This window comes from Hibiscus syriacus, unplaced genomic scaffold, assembly GCF_006381635.1.
Source record: "Hibiscus syriacus cultivar Baekdansim isolate YM2019G1 unplaced genomic scaffold, ASM638163v2 tig00010968_pilon, whole genome shotgun sequence".
Lineage (NCBI taxonomy): Eukaryota > Viridiplantae > Streptophyta > Magnoliopsida > Malvales > Malvaceae > Hibiscus > Hibiscus syriacus.
Genome location: NW_024062239.1, coordinates 571,611 through 590,859, shown reverse-complemented (window position 1 = coordinate 590,859; position 19,249 = coordinate 571,611). Strand labels below are relative to the sequence as shown.

General features: G+C 35.5%; 1 pseudogene; it reads right to left on the bottom strand.

The window, feature by feature from the left end:
- Window positions 1-204: 204 nt before the first annotated feature.
- On the bottom strand, window positions 205-15,187 carry LOC120204480 (annotated as a pseudogene).
- Between the last annotated feature and the right edge of the window lie 4,062 nt (window positions 15,188-19,249).

Below are 19,249 nucleotides of genomic sequence, written 5' to 3'. Positions count from 1 at the left end.
CTCGTTATAACCAATAAAAGACCCTTTGATTTATGCATCTTTTTCTTATTAGTAGTGGAGATTTGATTTACTTTCAAGCTTATGGTAATGTAATGTCGGTTCTGACATTGAACGTTTCTATACCCTAAACACATTGAGTGATTTGAGTGAATCCTGGTAAGGTGTTGAGCTATGGTCATTGAGATTGGACGTTTCAATACTAACACTATCCTGGGTTAAGAGGACTCCTCCCCAGATTAGATGGTTTTAGTTCCCCAGTCCTTGGACTGTGTGAATGTGACCCCTTTCCACTTGCACGAGGGCTTCTCTTGCCTTTCAGACGCGGGCTATGACACGAGAGGTGCGGGCTTTGATGGCCTCTCGGGTCGTTTGCCTGCATAGCAGTGGAGCTTGTGATTCTAGGACTGCATGTATACCTGAATTCACCTCGGCTTCTTGTAATGACTTCGTCTAGCATCTCACTCTCCCCTGGATTGGATGCTCTAAGTCCCAGCTCTGTCTCTTGTAAGGCAAAGTTTAAATGATCAATAAATTAATGGATAATGGGGAAAGTTTCATTGTAGGAGATGAGTATCTATCTTACCGTGGCAAGATTATATGCAAAGCAGGTGCCTCTTCATACTCGGCCGCATCCAATTCATAAAGGTGCGCCCCTTTGAAAAACTTGGGCAGGATGTATTGTCTTACTGGGACTAAAAGCATGATCATCAAAGGAAACATAACACCGGCGATCGGAACCCAGGTTAAGCCAAAACATATGAGCAGGTAAGCAGTTTGGAAAATTGTAAACATCGTGATTTCCCTGAACGGGTCAGTCTCCATAAAGGATGCATGTTGCTGCTCAAGAACTCCGCAGGAAGTAAAAAAATCCTCTTTGTTTATAAAAGATAGACAATGGATAGTAGTGTAAATGTCTTTTGGATACCTTACTTGTCTCTTCTACTTGGTGCAGTGAAGAGCAATAAGATCCTGATGCAGGGGGATCCGAGACAGATGATGCTGAGCTGTCAGATTGCACCTTGATGGCGCTGAGATACCATGAATTGGCAGATCAGCGCAAATGCAGGAATTGATTGTGACATGTCTATGGATACGTGTCATATATTGTTGGGTCGACCCTGGCAGTATGATCGCAGTGTCATTCATGATGGACGGAAGAATACATATTCCCTTAGCATCAAGGGAAAAAAGATTGTGTTGGCACCCCGGCGGGAAGGACTCACTCCTACCCCAGTAACCCATAATACTACTCTACTTTCTATGTCCAGCTTTTTAGATGAGATTGAGCATGGCGACGTGGTCTATGCCTTACTACCTTGCGAGAACAATGCAGTAGACATGGATGCAGATTTACCAGTAGAAGTGCAGCGGCTGCTAGTAGAATTCTCTAACTTGATGCCAGAGGATCTTCCTCCTGGGCTACCACCTATGAGGGATATTCAGCATCAAACTGACCTTGTTCCTGGGTCAAGTTTGCCAAATCGACCAGCATATCACCTCAGTCCCAAGGAGGTTGAAGAGTTGCAGCGGCAGGTGGAAGAGTTGTTAGAGAGGGGCTATATCCGAGAGAGTATGAGCCCATGCACAGTCCCTGCTCTGCTAGTGCCAAAGAAAGATGGTTCTTGGCGTATGCGACTTGACAGCCGTGCGATCAACAGAATTACAGTTAAGTAGCGGTTTTCAATTCCCCGTCTAGATGATATGTTTGATCAACTATCTGGTTCTAAGGTCTTCTAAAAAATTTACCTTAAGAGCGGTTACCACCAAATCAGAATAAGACCTGGAGATGAGTAGAAGACGGCGTTTAAAACACCACAAGGGTTGTATGAGTGGATGGTCATGCCTTTCGGGCTATCCAATGTGCCCTGTACGTTCATGAGATTTATGCATTAGGTCTTGCGGCCTTTTATGGGGAAATTTGTTGTAGCTTACTTCGATGATATCCTCGTTTATAGTCCGACATGGACTTCACACTTCGATCACATCCGTGCTGTTTTTGAGATGTTGAAAACGGAGTGCTTGTTTGTCAATCAAAAGAAGTGTTCTTTCTTTACTACTTCTATGACTTTTTTTTGTTTTGTTGTGTCTACTGATGGTTCATGCAGATCAGTCAAAGGTAGATGCAGTCCTAGAGTGGCCCAGACCAAAGACCTTACATGACATCCGAAGTTTCCATGGCTTGGCATCTTTTTACCACCGATTCATTAGAAATTTCTGTACTCTGATCGCCCCTATCACAGAGTGCCTCAAGGGGCGTGATTTCCAGTGGTTTGAGGAGGCAGAGGCCAGTTTTCAACTGGTCAAGTAGAAGATGACCGAGGCTCCAATTTTGGCACTTCCAAATTTTGACAAAGTGTTCGAGGTAAATTGTGATGCATCTGGCGTTGGTGTTGTGTGTGTTCTGAGTCAGGCAGGTCGTCCGGTTTCTTTTTTCAGTGAAAAACTATCGGGATCAAAGAAAAATTATTCCACTTATGATCTGGAGTTCTATGCCATAGTTCAGTCCTTGAAGCATTGGCGTCACTACCTAGTACAGAAAGAGTTTATTCTGTTTACCGATCATGAGGCCTTGAAGTACATCAATGGCCAACACAAGCTGAGTAGACGTCATGCCAAGTGGGTGGCATACTTGCAAGAATTCACTTTTAAGCTGAGGCACCAAGCACGGAGTTTGAACCGCGTCGCAGATGCCCTGAGCCATCGTACCTTACTTCTCACCACCATGAGTACTAAAGTTGCAGGCTTTGAGACGTTCACAGATATGTATGCAGTTGATCCTTCCTTTGGAAGGATATTTTAGGAGGTAACTGAGGGTCACCGTCATGATTTTGTTTTGCATAATGGGTATCTGTTTCGTGGATTACAGTTGTGCATTCTAGATTGTTCATTGAGGCAGCAAATTATAAGTGAACTCCATAATGAGGGACACTTTGGCCGAGATAAGACCTTGGCCCTTATCTCTTCTGACTTTTATTGGCCCAAGTTGACTAGTGATGTAGCCCATTATGTGGACCGTTGTTATGTGTGCCAGTGGTCTAAGGGAGTTCTCACCAATGCGGGCTTGTACACTCCCTTACCTATTCCTGAAGCTCCTTGGTTCGATGTCAGCATGGATTTTGTACTAGGCTTACCCCGCACCCAAAGGGCCTCGGATTCTATCTTTGTTGTGGTTGACAGGTTTTCCAAGATGGCTCATTTTGTAGCTTGCAGAAAGACTATGGATGCTGACCGGATTGCCCATCTCTATTTCAAGGAGATTGAGCGTTTACATGGTGTTCCTCGATCCATCACTTCAGATCGTGATACTAAGTTCATCAGTCATTTCTGGAAGAGCCTGTGGGGGAAACTGGGAATGCAGTTGAATTTCAGTAGCGCATACCACCCCCAGACGGATGGCCAAACCAAGGTGGTGAACCAAAGTTTGGGAAACCTTTTGAGGTGTTTGGCAGGAACGAAGCCGAAGTAATGGGATTTGGCATTGCCTCAGGCAGAATTTGCCTACAACAGATCAAAAAACAGAACCACAGGTTTAAGCCCATTTGAGATTGTCTATGGTCAGAACCCATCCGGGGTGCTGGACTTAGCCCCTATTCCACGTATAGATCGTTTCAGTCCTAAAGCAGATGAGATGGAAAAGTATCTTCGGGGTATCCATGAGCGGGTGAAACAGACCATTCATGAGAGCAATACTAAGTACAAGACTCGGGTCGAAAATCATCGCCGTCAGGTACTTTTTGATGTTGGTGATTTTGTTTAGGTTGTATTAACTCATGATCGTTTTTCTGTTGGTGAGTATAATAAGCTTAAGGATCGGAAGATTGGACCTTGTGAGGTCGTGCAGAAGATCAATGATAATGCTTACAGGTTGCGCCTTCCCAGCCACTTGAAGACTTCTGATGTCTTTAATGTGAAGCACCTGAGTCATTGTTTTGTGGATTCTGATGACACTACTCTGAACTCGAGGACGAGTTTTTTCCAACCCGGGGTGACTGATGCAGGGGGATCCGAGACAGATGATGCTGAGCTGTCAGATTGCACATTGATGGCGCTGAGATACCATGAATTGGCAGATCAGCGCAAAGGCGGGAATTGATTGTGACATGTTCCTCATTGGGGTCGTTTTGAGTATGTTTAAGTCTTTTGGCCATAACTTTGGCTACAGGTGTCAGAATCGCGCATAAGACCCCAATCCGAAAAGCTCTTTTCGACGCGCACGCTCTCCATATGAGCTATGCTCCATGTAGCCTTTTTTCAACCTCAAATTCTGCCGTTTTCCCCTCCGAATCACTAGATTTAGATATTTTTTACTATTTATGGTAATATTTCAATTGTCAATTATGAAGTCAATTTAAATCCGATTTAGGCCGGATTTTTTGGAGATTGCTTATTTTATTTCAAATTTCAATGTAGAGTGATTTTCGGGATTTTGCTATTTTTGGCAAAATTCGAATAAAGACGATTTTTTGCTATAACAGTCCGGCTTGTGGACTGATTTTGGTCATTGTTTGATTTTATAATATTTTATTAAATCCTAGAGACTTTTTTCTCTGGTTTTTTTTTGGGCGAATTTTCTCTTGTGAATCATCTGTTGGAGCGCTTGCAGGATAATCACTATTCTGTCTGGCGTCAGATCCTTTCCCAAAATTGGTTACCCGGTAAGGTTTAGATAGCCCTGAAGGCGAAGTAGCCCCAGAGGACTGAAGTTGCGATCATCTTAAGGATTGGCATTGCTGCAACACATCCTCCTACCATTGTGGATTGAAGCAAGTTGCTGAGACGCTGCTCTTTTACTTCAACTGGCAATAAATCATTGATCTCCTTCTCGATATCAAATAAAGTCTCGTCAATAGGGGTGTTGATGTGGCCTGTACATGTAGCAGCTTGAATGGTCGATTCTTTTAGTTCATGTAGTCCCTGCCCATAACAGAACAATTACTGAACTCAACATCTTAAATCATTTTACTTCCTTAGATAATTATACATGCTTGATCATGTCGGGAAGCAACTATATCAATCTTACCCGAGCTGCAGGCTCTTGGTGAACTAAAGGTGTCTGCATTTGTTGATAGGCTTCTTGCATATTTCCATACAACTGTCCCAAGCTAGCATTCTTTTTTATAGAGTTACGTGCTGTTGCAACCAGTCGATTACGAAGCAGCTGGACTGAAACAAAGATCAGTCTCTGTCGATCATAGTCGACTACTCCGGACCGAAACAAAGATCAGTCTCTGTCAATCGTAGTTGATTACTCCGGGGGTGTAAAGAAGAGCTATACCTGATGTTTGAGAGTAGCCAAGCTCTTGGTATGCATCGGAGATTGTGGAATGACCCCGTTTTCCGGAGGGATCCAATAAGACCACATAACAATGTCTGCAATCAAGAAACAAGCAAGTAAACAATGTGTTTGAAGGGCAAATTTTAGATCAAGGAAAGAAAACAGGAAGAGCTGCTGTATACCAAGAATCCCAAAAGAAGTAAATCATAATGGTAACAAGATGGCTCAGATTAAACTCTTTCTGCTGAACAAGTTGAGACGCTACACTATGGTCAAAGTAATAGAACACTGTGATCATGGTGGACGGAATGAAGGCTGGGATGATATAGACAACCGGAACATTTAGCATGTCCTGTCATTTTGATCAAGTTCTTTGTGTCAGTTTATTAGTCCTACAAGAAGACAGATTATACATATGCAGTATTGATTGGCAATTGAACTTGGTGAAACATGCTTTTGATAACTGTCCAATTTTAATTAGCACCAGGGGACCATGGATTCGGGCTGAAGAGACGACGTCGGACTCCTTTCGGAACACTTCCGGAAGGTATGTAAGACACGGCTGTCCACACAAGTACCATAAATGGAACACCATAGTATGCTATAAAGCTTTTAAGCGAACCAGTCCCGTAGCACCATGACCGTGCGTTTCGGCTTCTTAAAGCGGAGAAAAGAAGGCCAAATGACAAAACCAAAGCAAACATCCCATTGGCAAACCGCCACGAAGGTATAAATTCCGTCAATTTGGGGTTCTTATGTTGCGGAATCCAAACTCTTCCACAGGACCCTGTATATGACATTTTTACAAGAAAAACAACTTTAATACAGTGTGATTTATAGCAGAACATAATCAGCAGATGAACAAAATTGTTCCTACTTTGATAGCTTGCTGCATAAACAGCATAGCTATAAGCAGACCGAACAGTTCGCCCGCCACAGGTGTAAACCTGTTGATAATGGAACAAGCTCCCAATATAGACAGTAAGCACAACAAGCCTGCAGTCCACACGCATACCCTAAAATAGACAAATTATGTCAAATATTGCAGCAAATGCATAACATATGTAATTGAAGAATCTTGGTGTTGGAGTGCAGACAAATAAATTAACATTGTATGGCTAAATTATTGATGAAAAGAAGAGAAGAGTTAACAGCTCACAATCCAGTCCATCCTAGAAACAGGTCCCGACCCAAATCGGGTATGTCTTTAAGCAAAGTTGAACATAAATGTATACATAATGACAGTTGGCTCGGCAACTCCTAATATCAGCAACGGTTGACCTCCTATGATCGAGTGTATGATACCGCAAAGTGCCTTCGATGCCAAGGTTTGAACCACCGTGAGAACTCCATCTGCGGATTACAACATATGAATCCACATGCAACATTAAAGAGAGACACCAAATTACATAGTTCTATGTTTAGGGAAGACAGAAACATTAAAGGAAACCCAAGTATTCTATCAAAGTGGGGGTTTTTATTTATGGCTTTCATGTTTGAGGAAGAAATTTGAAGAAGAAGGCCCCGTCAGCTTTTGAACAGCTTCTTAGATGCAATGTATGGGAGGAAAGGAGAATTCTGAATATATAGGCACTTGAAGTGGTGGTGCATTTGGTGGATGTCAATTTTTTTTCTTCTTCATGACAATAATTTAAGATTTTATATCGAATAAATTATAAAATACGATGAAATTCATATAACTATATAACACTTCGGATGTTAATCATAAATAACTAAAAAAGACACGAAAAACATAGACTGAACTTCATTGTCATTCTAATTGCTCCTACTGCATGAATTCGATACACCATGTAATAACCCACTTCGTATACTTTACTTTCATCAAGCCATCATATATGGATTTGAGATGAGCTTGATTTTGATTTGTGGCTTTGAGCGAGCCTGGAAATTTGATTTGTCAAACACTCAAACCTACTTAATTTTATAACCATAAAAGAAGAAGAAGAAGAAGAATTAATTAAGTTTTAATATAATATATGTTCTACTGAATTTACGTACCCATGAATTACAAATCCAACTCATCGTCTCTGTCGTCCATGTGCTGCCAACAACTAATTTGGTGAAAAATTAAATTAGAAAGTCAAATGCATATGCACTATTTATCTCTCAAAGCAAATGCAAAATGGGGTTGCATGTTTGCATTCAATTTCATGCATCAGCCAAATGTAAACGCTACTTGCCACTCGTTGTCTCATTAGCTCATCAAAGCTGTCCATGGAAACTTTTAGGGTAAACTATACATTTAATACCTAAACTATCAGTTTTTTTTGTTTTAGTACTTAAATTTCATTTGTTTCCAAATCATGCCTAACGTTTACTTTTTTTTTGTTTTGGTACCTCGTCATTAAAAATTTCGTGGAAGTGTTGTACATGGCACCTTTTTATGAGTAAATTGCATCATTCATCACTCAACTATCTTCTCACTCTTATTTTAGTCACTAAAATTTATATTTTTAATTTAATTTCTTAACTTTTCAAATTACTCATAATTTAATCGCTCTACTTTCAAATTTTATTTTTATTTTAATTATATATTAATGAAATAATAATAAAAACGCCATGCCACAAAATTATTAATAAAATAAATTAGAATGATTAAAACAAGAATAATTTGAAAGTCGAGTAGTTAAATTGAAAATTTTTAAACTTCAGTTACGAATATAGGTGACAGAAGATAGTTTAGTGACAAATGAAATAATTTACTCATACAAAAACAGTGCCGTTAAGTTTTTAACTGTAGGTACTAAAATAAAATAAAAAGTAAATGTTATAATGATTTTAAAAATAATAATAGTTTATGTACTAAAACGAAAGAAAATTAATACTTTAAATAAATGTGTAGTTTATCGTAAATTTTAAAATAAAAATTTTAAAAAATAATTAAACTTGAAGGATCAAAAATTTAATTCCATATATTTTAAAATTAATAAAAACTTAACCTATCTCAATAGTAAAAAATAAATTATTTTTAAAAATAAATTTAAATTTAAATAATTATATCTACGTAATATATGTATTTTGGATAATATAACTCCGTGATCGAGACTTAATAATCAATATTTTGTTATGATTATATTATATCTTTAATAAGCAGCATGACCATGAAAAACCACCATGCTTATTGGCGACTTCCGCTGAATCAAGGATTTCAGTGGGCCATGTGGGATCTAAACAAATCACGAAAATAATTTATTTCTCAATATTTATTCATCATTTCAATTTAATTTAATTTTTCGCGCAATAAATTCATATAAATGTTATCAAATTAAAGTGTACATTTGAATGTGCAGAGACTTTAATTATTGCAGCCAGTGAACTGACTTTGTTGGCTGGTAATTTTATATATGTTATATTTAGAAACTAGAAATTAGACAATAAATATACGTGTATATAATATTTGACAAACTTAAAATAGTATAATAATACACATATTCTATCAACCAATACAATACTGGTAATTTTTATATTTTAATATTGTATGCTTATAAAAATTATATTAAGATCTGCTGAAAAAAATTTATGAAGCGATATATAGTACTCCATCACTTTTGGATAAATGTTAATTTTTTGAACAAAGGAATCGCAATTAGGGGTACGGGTATCCGAAATATCGGATATTCAGAATTTTTAGGTATAAAAAAATTGGTATGTGTCCTAACTTATTACATTCGGTTACTCGTAAGTCAGGTACTCGTATTTTTGGATCATAAGTATTCGATTCATTTTTTTTTCGTTTATATTATTTTTTAAAAAAATTATATAAAATTTTTAAAATTTAAAGGTCTATAATATATAATCCACGCTTAAAATTTAAAATTATAATTACATAATTAAAGAAATTTCTTAAAAATTAAAATAAAGAAATATAAATAACTTTCAAATGTTTTGAAGTTAAAATAAATATTTTAAAGAATAATTTAGAATGTTAATGTGAAATAGTTTAAGAAATTAAGAATTTAAAATATTATGGTGGAAAATTTTAAGATATTAGTAATTTAGAATGTTAAAGTGAAATAATTTGATAATTATGAATACAAAAACAATATAAAATAAAAATGAAAAATAAAAAAAATATATATATAATAATCCGGGTATCGAGTTGATGGGTACCTCGTTAAGCAATATTTTGTGACCTGTGTCTGACCCAAGAATCCAAAAATAACGGGTCGGGTACCTGATCCGAAAAAAGCAGGTATTTTAATTATAAGTACCTGATATTTTTTTAACCGGGTTGGAGGGTTGGTGGGTCATGTCAACCGGATCGAATATTTTTAAACACCCCAAATCACAATTAGAAAATAGAGCAACTTATTCATGTATTAATTTTTCTTTCAAATAAAAAAAATCCTATATTAAGCATGAATTTCAATTCAAAAGCATCTTTGTCAACAACTATTTCTCTTCAATATAATGTTATTCAGATTCTGCACTACTAAATACTAATCAGGAAGAAGAAGTTGGCATGTTCCTCTACATATCAACACAAATAAAAGTATAATGTTTAGTTGTTGAGATGATATATAAAGCAATATTTGATCAGAACATCTTAAATTTAATACGTACATATATGAATCATTACTAAAATCACTTGATAGTTCTATAATGTTAATTGTAACTTTAGTTTTCATTTTCATTTTTCCAGTGATACTGATAGTGGTTGTTTGAAATGGTTTAATTGGATGGTTTCTGTTTCTGGTGGGTCTAACATAGAAAAAAAAAAGAGTCAATTAATGAAATGCCGAATGAATATGTTTTTTTATCTTATGTTTTCTGCTAATTAAAGTGTGTATCTTTTTCAAACATTAATCCCTTTTATATGGATGAATGAATACTTTGTGTGTTAAGCATTGTATTTTTAAGTATTTTTGGAGTTAAAACTATTTTAAGTTAAAAGTATTTTTAAGTTAAAAGTATTTTTAAGTTATAAACAATGTTAAACATATAATTTTCTATGTTAAAATGTTTTTAACTTAAAAAGTGATTATCAAAAGTTAAAATTTATATTTTTGACTTAAATTAAGAGGATTTTTTTAATTAAATTCATTTGTCGTTATTTATATTTTATAATTAATATCTAAAATAATTTGTTAAATTTAAACGAAATGATCCAAAATGTGCTTTTCTATATATTTTTTCACCCTACTTTTCAAAAAACTATGTTAAACAAGTAGATTCCCTCTTTTTCCTTTTAGAATGCAACACTTCTTTCATGACACTTCCATTTCACGTTTGGCATGATTAAAGAAAAACAAAGGTTTAAATATGACGCATGTATTTGTATTATTTTAAAGGGTAAACGACTAAAGATGTCGCCTAACTTTATTTGGCTCGTTATATCATTAAATTTTAAAATTTTGTCAATTATAACACTAAATTTTAGTTTTACATTGAATTATGTCACTATGCCATTTAGTCACTAATGGGACGATGGCATGACTAATGGTTGTTGATGAGGCCTGTCACACCAAGACAATGTTGTTTTAGTGTTACTTTTCTATTGCCTAAAATGAGGGGTATATCAATTTTGCCACTGAACTTTTAAATAATTCAATTTTTTAGTTATTGCATTTTTCAATCACCGTCGATAATCAATCACCACCCGTCACCTATCATGTAACACCACAACTCAATCCGGATACGAATCCGATGTATCACATTGACTTTTCAAAACTTTGACTGTTGACAATTTTAAACTTTAATTTGTATTCAAATGGTGAAACCCTTAAATCAAGATTACTATTGAAAATTCCAACTCACATTGAAATAAATACTTAATAATTTATATAAATAAATAGTATGATTACACAACATATCAGAGCAGTTCAATTTAAAACATTATGATACATGCCAAAATATTTACATAATAACAATAAAAATACATTTAAATTGTTTTGATCTGATCTTCTTCCTGTGTATGTTGTCCCTTCCTAGCCTTAATCTCCTGATCTCTTTGAACCTACGTGTGAAATAGTCACATGCTAAGTCGTTAACTTAGTGAGGCAATAACGAGTAATAAATATTAAATCTCGATTAACGATTAACCAATACAAATTTGCATAAACAAAATAAACCATTCAATTTAAAATCTCAGACTGAATAGTATCGGTACCCTTCTTACAGTACTGATGCTTCTCCACTATGATATCGATACCCACTTCAGTATCGATATCATTTTGGCATTCTGGAATTTCATTTCAATTATAGTATCGATATTTTCCTCTTGGTATCGATATCCCACATCAGTATCGATACTACATAAATCAGTATTGATACTGTTCATCCAATTCGTATCTTTTTCCTTCAATTTACCCTTATAGTATCAGTCCTGTTCTTCTAGTATCGATACCCGAACCCAAATTTTACCTCTTTCACTTCGAAAGTTTCCCACACTTCACCTAAATCTTAAACTTTAACTTCATTCATACCCTCAAACTTATTATCACTTATCCTAGTTAACTTACCTCTATAAATCACCTAATAACATCTAAATTTATAACTTCCTAATTAGACCCTTGACAAGTCAAATATATCATTAGAAATCCAAATACTAATCCATCTCATCAAATCCCTTAAAAACACATTTCACCAATTTCTCGTTAATTCAACAAACTCTTAGTTTTATTCATCCTTAAGCTTTCCTTAAGCTTATATATCACTCAAGGCTTCAAACCAACCAAAAAATGAAACGAATAACCAACTTGAAACATATATCACCTTAGCAATGGAGTCACGGTGGGAGAAGATGAATAAAACCAAGCTTCCAGAATTTTCTTCCTTCTCTTATCCTCACATGTTAAATATCTCTTAAAAATTTTTAAATTCATTTCCATCTATGCTAATAAGTACTAAACACAGATTTCCAAAACCAGTCCTTGAACTTTTCAAATAAACCAATAAATTTTAAATTCTTACATTTTTTTCACTGACCTGATGTTTGGGGTATTACAATTCTCCCTCTTAATAAAATTTGTCCTCGAATTTTCATTGTATAAAGAGATGAGGAACCTGTCTTCTCGTGTCCTCTTCACATTCCCATGTTGCCTCTTCTACCTTGTGATTTCTCTTGAGAACTTTAACTAATTGAATTTTCTTGTTCCTTAGTTATTTGAATTCATATGCTAAATTTTCCATTGGTTCTTCTTCATACGTCAAGTCAGATTGAACTTCAATTTCTCCTGGTTCTAAGATGTGAGAAGGATCTGATCGATATCTCTTGAGCATTGAAACATGAAAACATTGTGATCTTCTCCATTTCTGGTGGCAATGCTAACTGATATGCCACTGGTCCAACTCTTTTAAGATCTCATAAGGTCTAATGAATCTAGGACTAAGCTTTCCTTTGTGTCCAAAACGGAGTACTTTATTCCAAGGTGATACTTTGAGAAACACGTTGTCACCTACTTGAAATTCAATTTCCTTATATTCAAATTCGAGTAGAACTTCTATCGATCATTAGCTATCTTAAGATTATCTTGAAATCTTCACTTTATCTTCGACTTCTTTGATCAAATTTGGCCTTGCCCTACTAAGTCTCGATCTTTCAATTCAAACCAATTTAATGGTGTTCGACATTTTCTTCCATATAAAGCTTTGTAAGGCACCATCTTGATACTTGATTGATAACTATTGTTACAAGCAAACTCTGCAAGCGTCATATACTTTTCCCATGATCCATGGAACTCAATCACACATGCTTTTAACATATCTTCCAGAACTTGAATTATCTGCTCCAATTGACCATCAGTCTGTGGGTGAAAAGCCTTGCTAAAGTTCAATCGGGTACCCAATGCTTCATTCAAATACTTCCAAAACCTCGAAGTGAATCTTGGATCCCTATCAGATATTATTGACACTGGCACTCCATGTAGTTGAACTATCTCCTTGATTTATAGTTTCGCATACTTATCCATTGAAAAATCCGATCGAACAGGAATTAAATGCGTTGTCTTTGTTAAACGATCTATAATTACCCAAATTGAGTCATTTTTGTTCGGTGTCAGGTAACTCATATACGAAATCCATTGTCACTCTTTCCCATTTCCATTGAGGAATAGAGATTGGTTGTAAAAGTCCTGAAGGCACTTGATGTTTAGCTTTCACTTGTTGGCAGGTTAGACATTTTGCAACAGACTCTGTAATGTCTCTTTTCATATCAGGCCACCAATATATTCCTTTCAAGTCTTGGTACATCTTGTTCCCTCCTGGATGCATAGTCAACAGACTACAATACGCTTTAGAAATTATATCTCTTTTCAATTATTCATCATTTGGAATACTAATTTTATCTCTATAATATAAACATCCATCTAACTTTACCTCAAAGTCCTTAATTTCACCTTTCTCCACTTGTTTTATTTTTTATTAAGCACTTATCATCATTCCTTTGCAATTCCTTTATTCGATCCAAGAGTAAAGGCTATAATTTTAATTCAGTCATCAGAGCACCATTGTTCTTTAATGCAAGTCGGTCGTCTAACATACGTAAAAGTCTTTCGGCTAAGTGCATCAACTACCACGTTGGCTTTCCTGGGGTAATAATCTATGATGGTATCATAGTCTTTAAGTAGCTCGATCCATCTATTTTTCCTCAAGTTTAGCTCCTTTTGAGTTAGTAAGTACTTCAAACTTTTTTGATCCGTGTAAATATAACAACGCTCACCATATAAATAGTGGTGTCATATTTTCAGTGCAAACACCACCACTGCTAACTCAAGATCATGCATAGGATAATTCTTCCCGTGTGACTTAAGTTGTCTTGAAGCATAAGCTACCACTTTTCTATTTTGCATCAAGTCACTATAAATTATATAATATTTGTCTGGTTCTGGTTGTACTAACACTGGAGGCTCTGTTAGTACTTTCTTTATGGATTCAAAACTCTCTTGACATTTATCTGTCCATATAAAAGGCATATCTTTCTTTAACAACTTGGTCAAAGGGGAGGAAATCATCAAAAAGTCCTTTAAGAACCTTCGATAATGTCCAGCCAATCCCAAGAAACTCCGTACTCCAGAAACATTTATTGGGACTTCCCAACCTAATATAGCTTTAATATTATGAGGATCCACCCGATCCCTCTACAGAAACCACATGTCCAAGGAATGCCACTTCAGTTAACCAAAACTCGCATTTAGACAACTTAGAATAAAGCATCTTATCTCGTAGTGTTTGAAGAATCAACCGTAGACGAGTGTCATGATCCTCAATTCTCTTTGAATAAACCAAAATATCGTCAATGATGATGACCATAAATTGATCGAGATATGGTTGAAACACTCTATTCATGAGGTCCATAAACGCTTCCGGTGTATTGGTTAATCCAAATGGCATAACTATGAATTAATAATTTCCATATCGAGTCCTAAAAGCCACTTTTGAAACGTCCTTTTCTTGAATCTTCAACTGGTGATAGCCAGAACACAAATCAATTTTTGAAAACACCTAAGATCCCTTGAGTTGATCAAATAAATCGTCGATTCTTGGGAGATGATACTTATTATTTATTGTCACCTTATTGAGCTGTCGATAATCAATGCATAGACGTATATAACCATCTTTTTTATTTACAAATAATACTGGTGCACCCCAAGGTGGCACACTAGGTCTGATGAATATCTTCTTCAATAGCTCTTGCAACTGAGCCTTTAACTCACTTAGTTCTTTTGGGGCTATTCGGAAAGAAGCCATCAAAATTTGTGTTGTTCCCGGCATAACCTCAATTTGAAACTCCACCTCTCTATCTGGAGGTAATACCGGTAATTCCTCTGGAAATACTTCTGGAAGCTCTCGGATTGTTGGAATGTCTTCCAATCTCCTCTCCTTAGCTCGAGTATTGATCAAATTGGCAATGAAAGCTTGAAATTCTTGTAACATTAGCTTCTTAGCCGACATTACCGATATCACATTAGTTAAAGGATTGAGTCTCTCACTGACCACACTTACTTCTAATATATCATAACTTTTAACACTACTCGCTTCAATCAACAATCAACATTGGCATGGTAACGATACAACCAATCCATCCCCAGAATAACTTCAAACTCATCAAAGGGTAATTCCATTAGATTATCAGAGAATTCAATTCCTTGAATCCTTATAGGACACCCTCAATAAATTTGATTTACCTGAGCACTATACCATAGTGGATTAGTTACAATCATCTTACTACTTATAGCTTCTAATTGAATCATCAATTCTCTCACCAATTTACTACTAATATAAGAATAAGTGGATCCTGGGTCAATCAAAAACTAAAACATGTTTATCAGCTAACTGGAAAGTAAATACAATGATCTCCAGATCATCGCGATCTTTATTAGTCTTAAGATTGTAGACCCGAGCAATCGAGCACATTTCAGGTTGAGTGGCTGACTCAGACGGATTCATTCTTTGGCCTCGTCCTCTACCTCTCTGAGGTACAATAGCATATCTCTCAGACTGTGCATGCTCTCCGGTCATCAATAGGCAATCCAGGATAAAATGTCTAGTGTCCCCATATCTAAAACATGGTCCAAAGACCATCCGACATACGCCGATATGATTTTTTCCACAATGCTGAAATTGAATTGGCCTTCTAGCTCCCGATTCAGAGGATTGAGTATGCTTAACTCTCAATAGGTTTGATCTTGTACCTGAGGATGCAGCTGAATCTGATCTGGATTGAGGTTGAAAATCTGAACCTCAACTTTTTTTAATTACGATGCACTCGATGAGGCACCTGCTATCTTGTTCCACTAAGTCTTCTACTCCCCATATCATTCATTTTGAGCTCACTCTAAGGCTTTAGGTTGATTCACCACCTCTTGGAATGTGGAAAGGTTTAGAACTAACAATAACTCTTTCAATCTGGGGCACAGACCCTCTACAAACCAATCATATGAGTCTTTTTCTATAGGGACCAATACACTACAAATCTACTCAACTTATTAAATTCACACTCATACTCATACACAATGCGATTCCCTTGCTTCAAAGTCATGAATTCTTGTTTCATTTGGCGGATGAACTGATCACCGATATACTTGTTCTTGAACTCTTTCAGAAAGAACGACCATGTCACCTGGTCCCTAATAGCTTTCATCATCACGTTAGCCTACCATATCTTTTCTTTTCCTCGTAGCAATGAGATTACTCATTACAACTTCTCTATTTCAGAACAATGCAAACCATCTAGCATTATCTTCACAATGTTTAACTAAAGGTCCACAGAAACATGACTCTCCTCAGCTTCTCCTTTAAATTTCGGTGCTCCTACGCTCTTAAGCTCCTTTTCCACATTCATCTTAGGAGATGAGGGAGAAGATGGATGAAAACACGTATGAATCGCGTACAACGTCCTAAAAAAGATTCCCTGATCTTGTACATGCACTCCTTGAGGAGCATGCTCTTCACATTGCCTAACTTGGGCAGGTGAAATACTACTACCTCATTTTCTTCTTCCGCTTTACTTCGGGAGCCCTCATAGTCTGACATCTATTAAGATAATATCACTATTCTATCAGTAAGGACAACATACTAATTAACTTATCAGATCAGAGATTTTTTTAACTTTTAGTTGGCATGTACACTTTTTAAAACAAAAAAATGATTCGTTTCAAACTTAAAATCAGTTAAACCATAGCTCTGATTCCAATAAATGTAACACCCCCAACCCGTACCCGATCTGGATATGAATATGAGGTGTCACATTGACTTTTCAAAACTTTGACTTGTTGAAATTTTTTAAACTTTAATTTATACTCAAATGGTAAAACCCTTAAATCAAGGTTTATATTGAAAATTCCAACTCACATTAAAAATAAATACTTAATAATTTACATAAATATAAAATAGTATGATTACAAAATAGATCAGAGCATTTCAATTAAAAACATTGTGATATATGCCAATAATTTACATAATAACAATAAAACCTCATAGGGAATTATTCTGATATGATCTTGTTCCTAGTATGTTGTCCCTTCCTAGCCTTATCTCCTGATTCTTGAATCTACGTGTGAAACAGTCCCACGCCAAGTCGTTGACTTAGTGAGGCAATAACGAGTATAAATAAACATTGAAAATCATTTTCTTATTCAGCATAGAAAACATTTCATACTGAACTCACTTACATTTCATGAAAAGGTATACTTTACACATTATTCAATTTATATTACTTTATTTTAATTGCCCAATGCATATTATTGAGAACTCAAGGTATTTGAGTACATTGAGGTTGTGCACGAAATGCAGTCATCACTGCTCATATAATTTGCACCGAAGTGCCACGTAGAATTAGTCCCGAAGGATCGCATAGAATATGTCTGAATGACAACATAGAATTGTGTCGATGGACCGCATAGATTTTGTCCGAAGGATCGCGTAAACCCTAAACTCTTGGCATACCAACTATACCTCTAATTCTCATACATATACCTTGAACATTAACCATATAATTATTTAACATTTCATTATCCAAAGTGTATTTTTATCTATGTAGAGTACATTCGCATAGGGTATTTTCACGTAGACTATTTTCATTAGCACATTTTTCCATAGAACATTTCCATATAAAATATATTCAATACATTAAAATAAAATAATAATTTTAAAATTAACTTTAAATAAAACATCATAAAAATATTACATAAAATAAATAAACAGTTTTTGATCAAAAACTTCGAGGTTGGCTTATCGCAAGCCGTCCTCATATCTAATATAAAAATATAATTTGCACTCACCTTTCCCACATAAGTTCTAAAAGAAGTCATTTTCCTTTCTATCAATCTCGTACTATATTGTTTCGTTCAATAAGCTTTCGATCCAATATACACATCAACGTATTCAAGATAATACTTAATCTCAATTAACGATTAAAATACAACAACAACAACAACAAAACCTATTCCATATGTAAGGGGTAAGGGAGGTAGTGTAGTAGGCTGCCCCCAACGCCAGGTTGAGAGCAGCTTCCGTGGAAGACCTCCGGCAGTCAAGGAAATTAAAAATAAGATAAGATAAAATACAATGCATGTATAAATAAATAAATAAATACATAGTTGAACAGTCTTCATATACAGTCTTCATATGCGATCTGTAATTGGAAGTAATCCCTGCGTAATAATCTCAGACTGAATGTATCAGTACCCCTCCTACAGTACTGATACTTCTAACTATAGTACTGCTACCCACTTCAGTATCGATACCATTTTGGCATTCTGGAATTTCATTCAAATACAGCATCGATACATTCCTCTGGTATTGATACCCCACATCAGTATCGATACTACTTCAATCACATCGATAATGTTCATCAATTCATACCTTTTTCCATTAATTTACCCTTATAGTATCGGTACTGTTCTTTCAGTATCGATACCCGAAACCCAGATTTTACCTCTTTCACTTAGAAAGTTTCCCACACAACACCTAAATCTTAAACTTTTAACTCCATCCATACCCTCAAATTATTATCACTTATCATAGTTAACTTACCTCTATAAATCACCTTATAACATCTAAATTTCTCCATAGAAACACTTAGAACTAAAATCACACCAAAAATTCAAACATATTCTTAATTTGTAATACTTCTAACTTTCTAATTAGACCATTGACAAGTTAAATATATCATTAGAAATCCAAGTACTAATCCTTCTCATCAAATCCCTTAAAAACACATTTCACCAATTTATCATTAATTCACGAAACTCTTAGTTTTATTCATCCATAAGCTTTCTTTAAGCTCCTATATCACTTAGGCTTCAAACACAACCCAAAAATGAAAGGAATAACCAACTTGAAACATATCTCCCCTTAGCAGATTTTCTTCTTTTCTCTATCCTCACATGTTAAAATCTCTTAAAAATGAATTTTAAATTCATTTTCCTTCTAAAAGACCTCTTGCCCTTCCATTCTTCCATCTATGCTAATAAGTCATAACACAAATTTCCAAATCAGTCATTGAACTTTCAA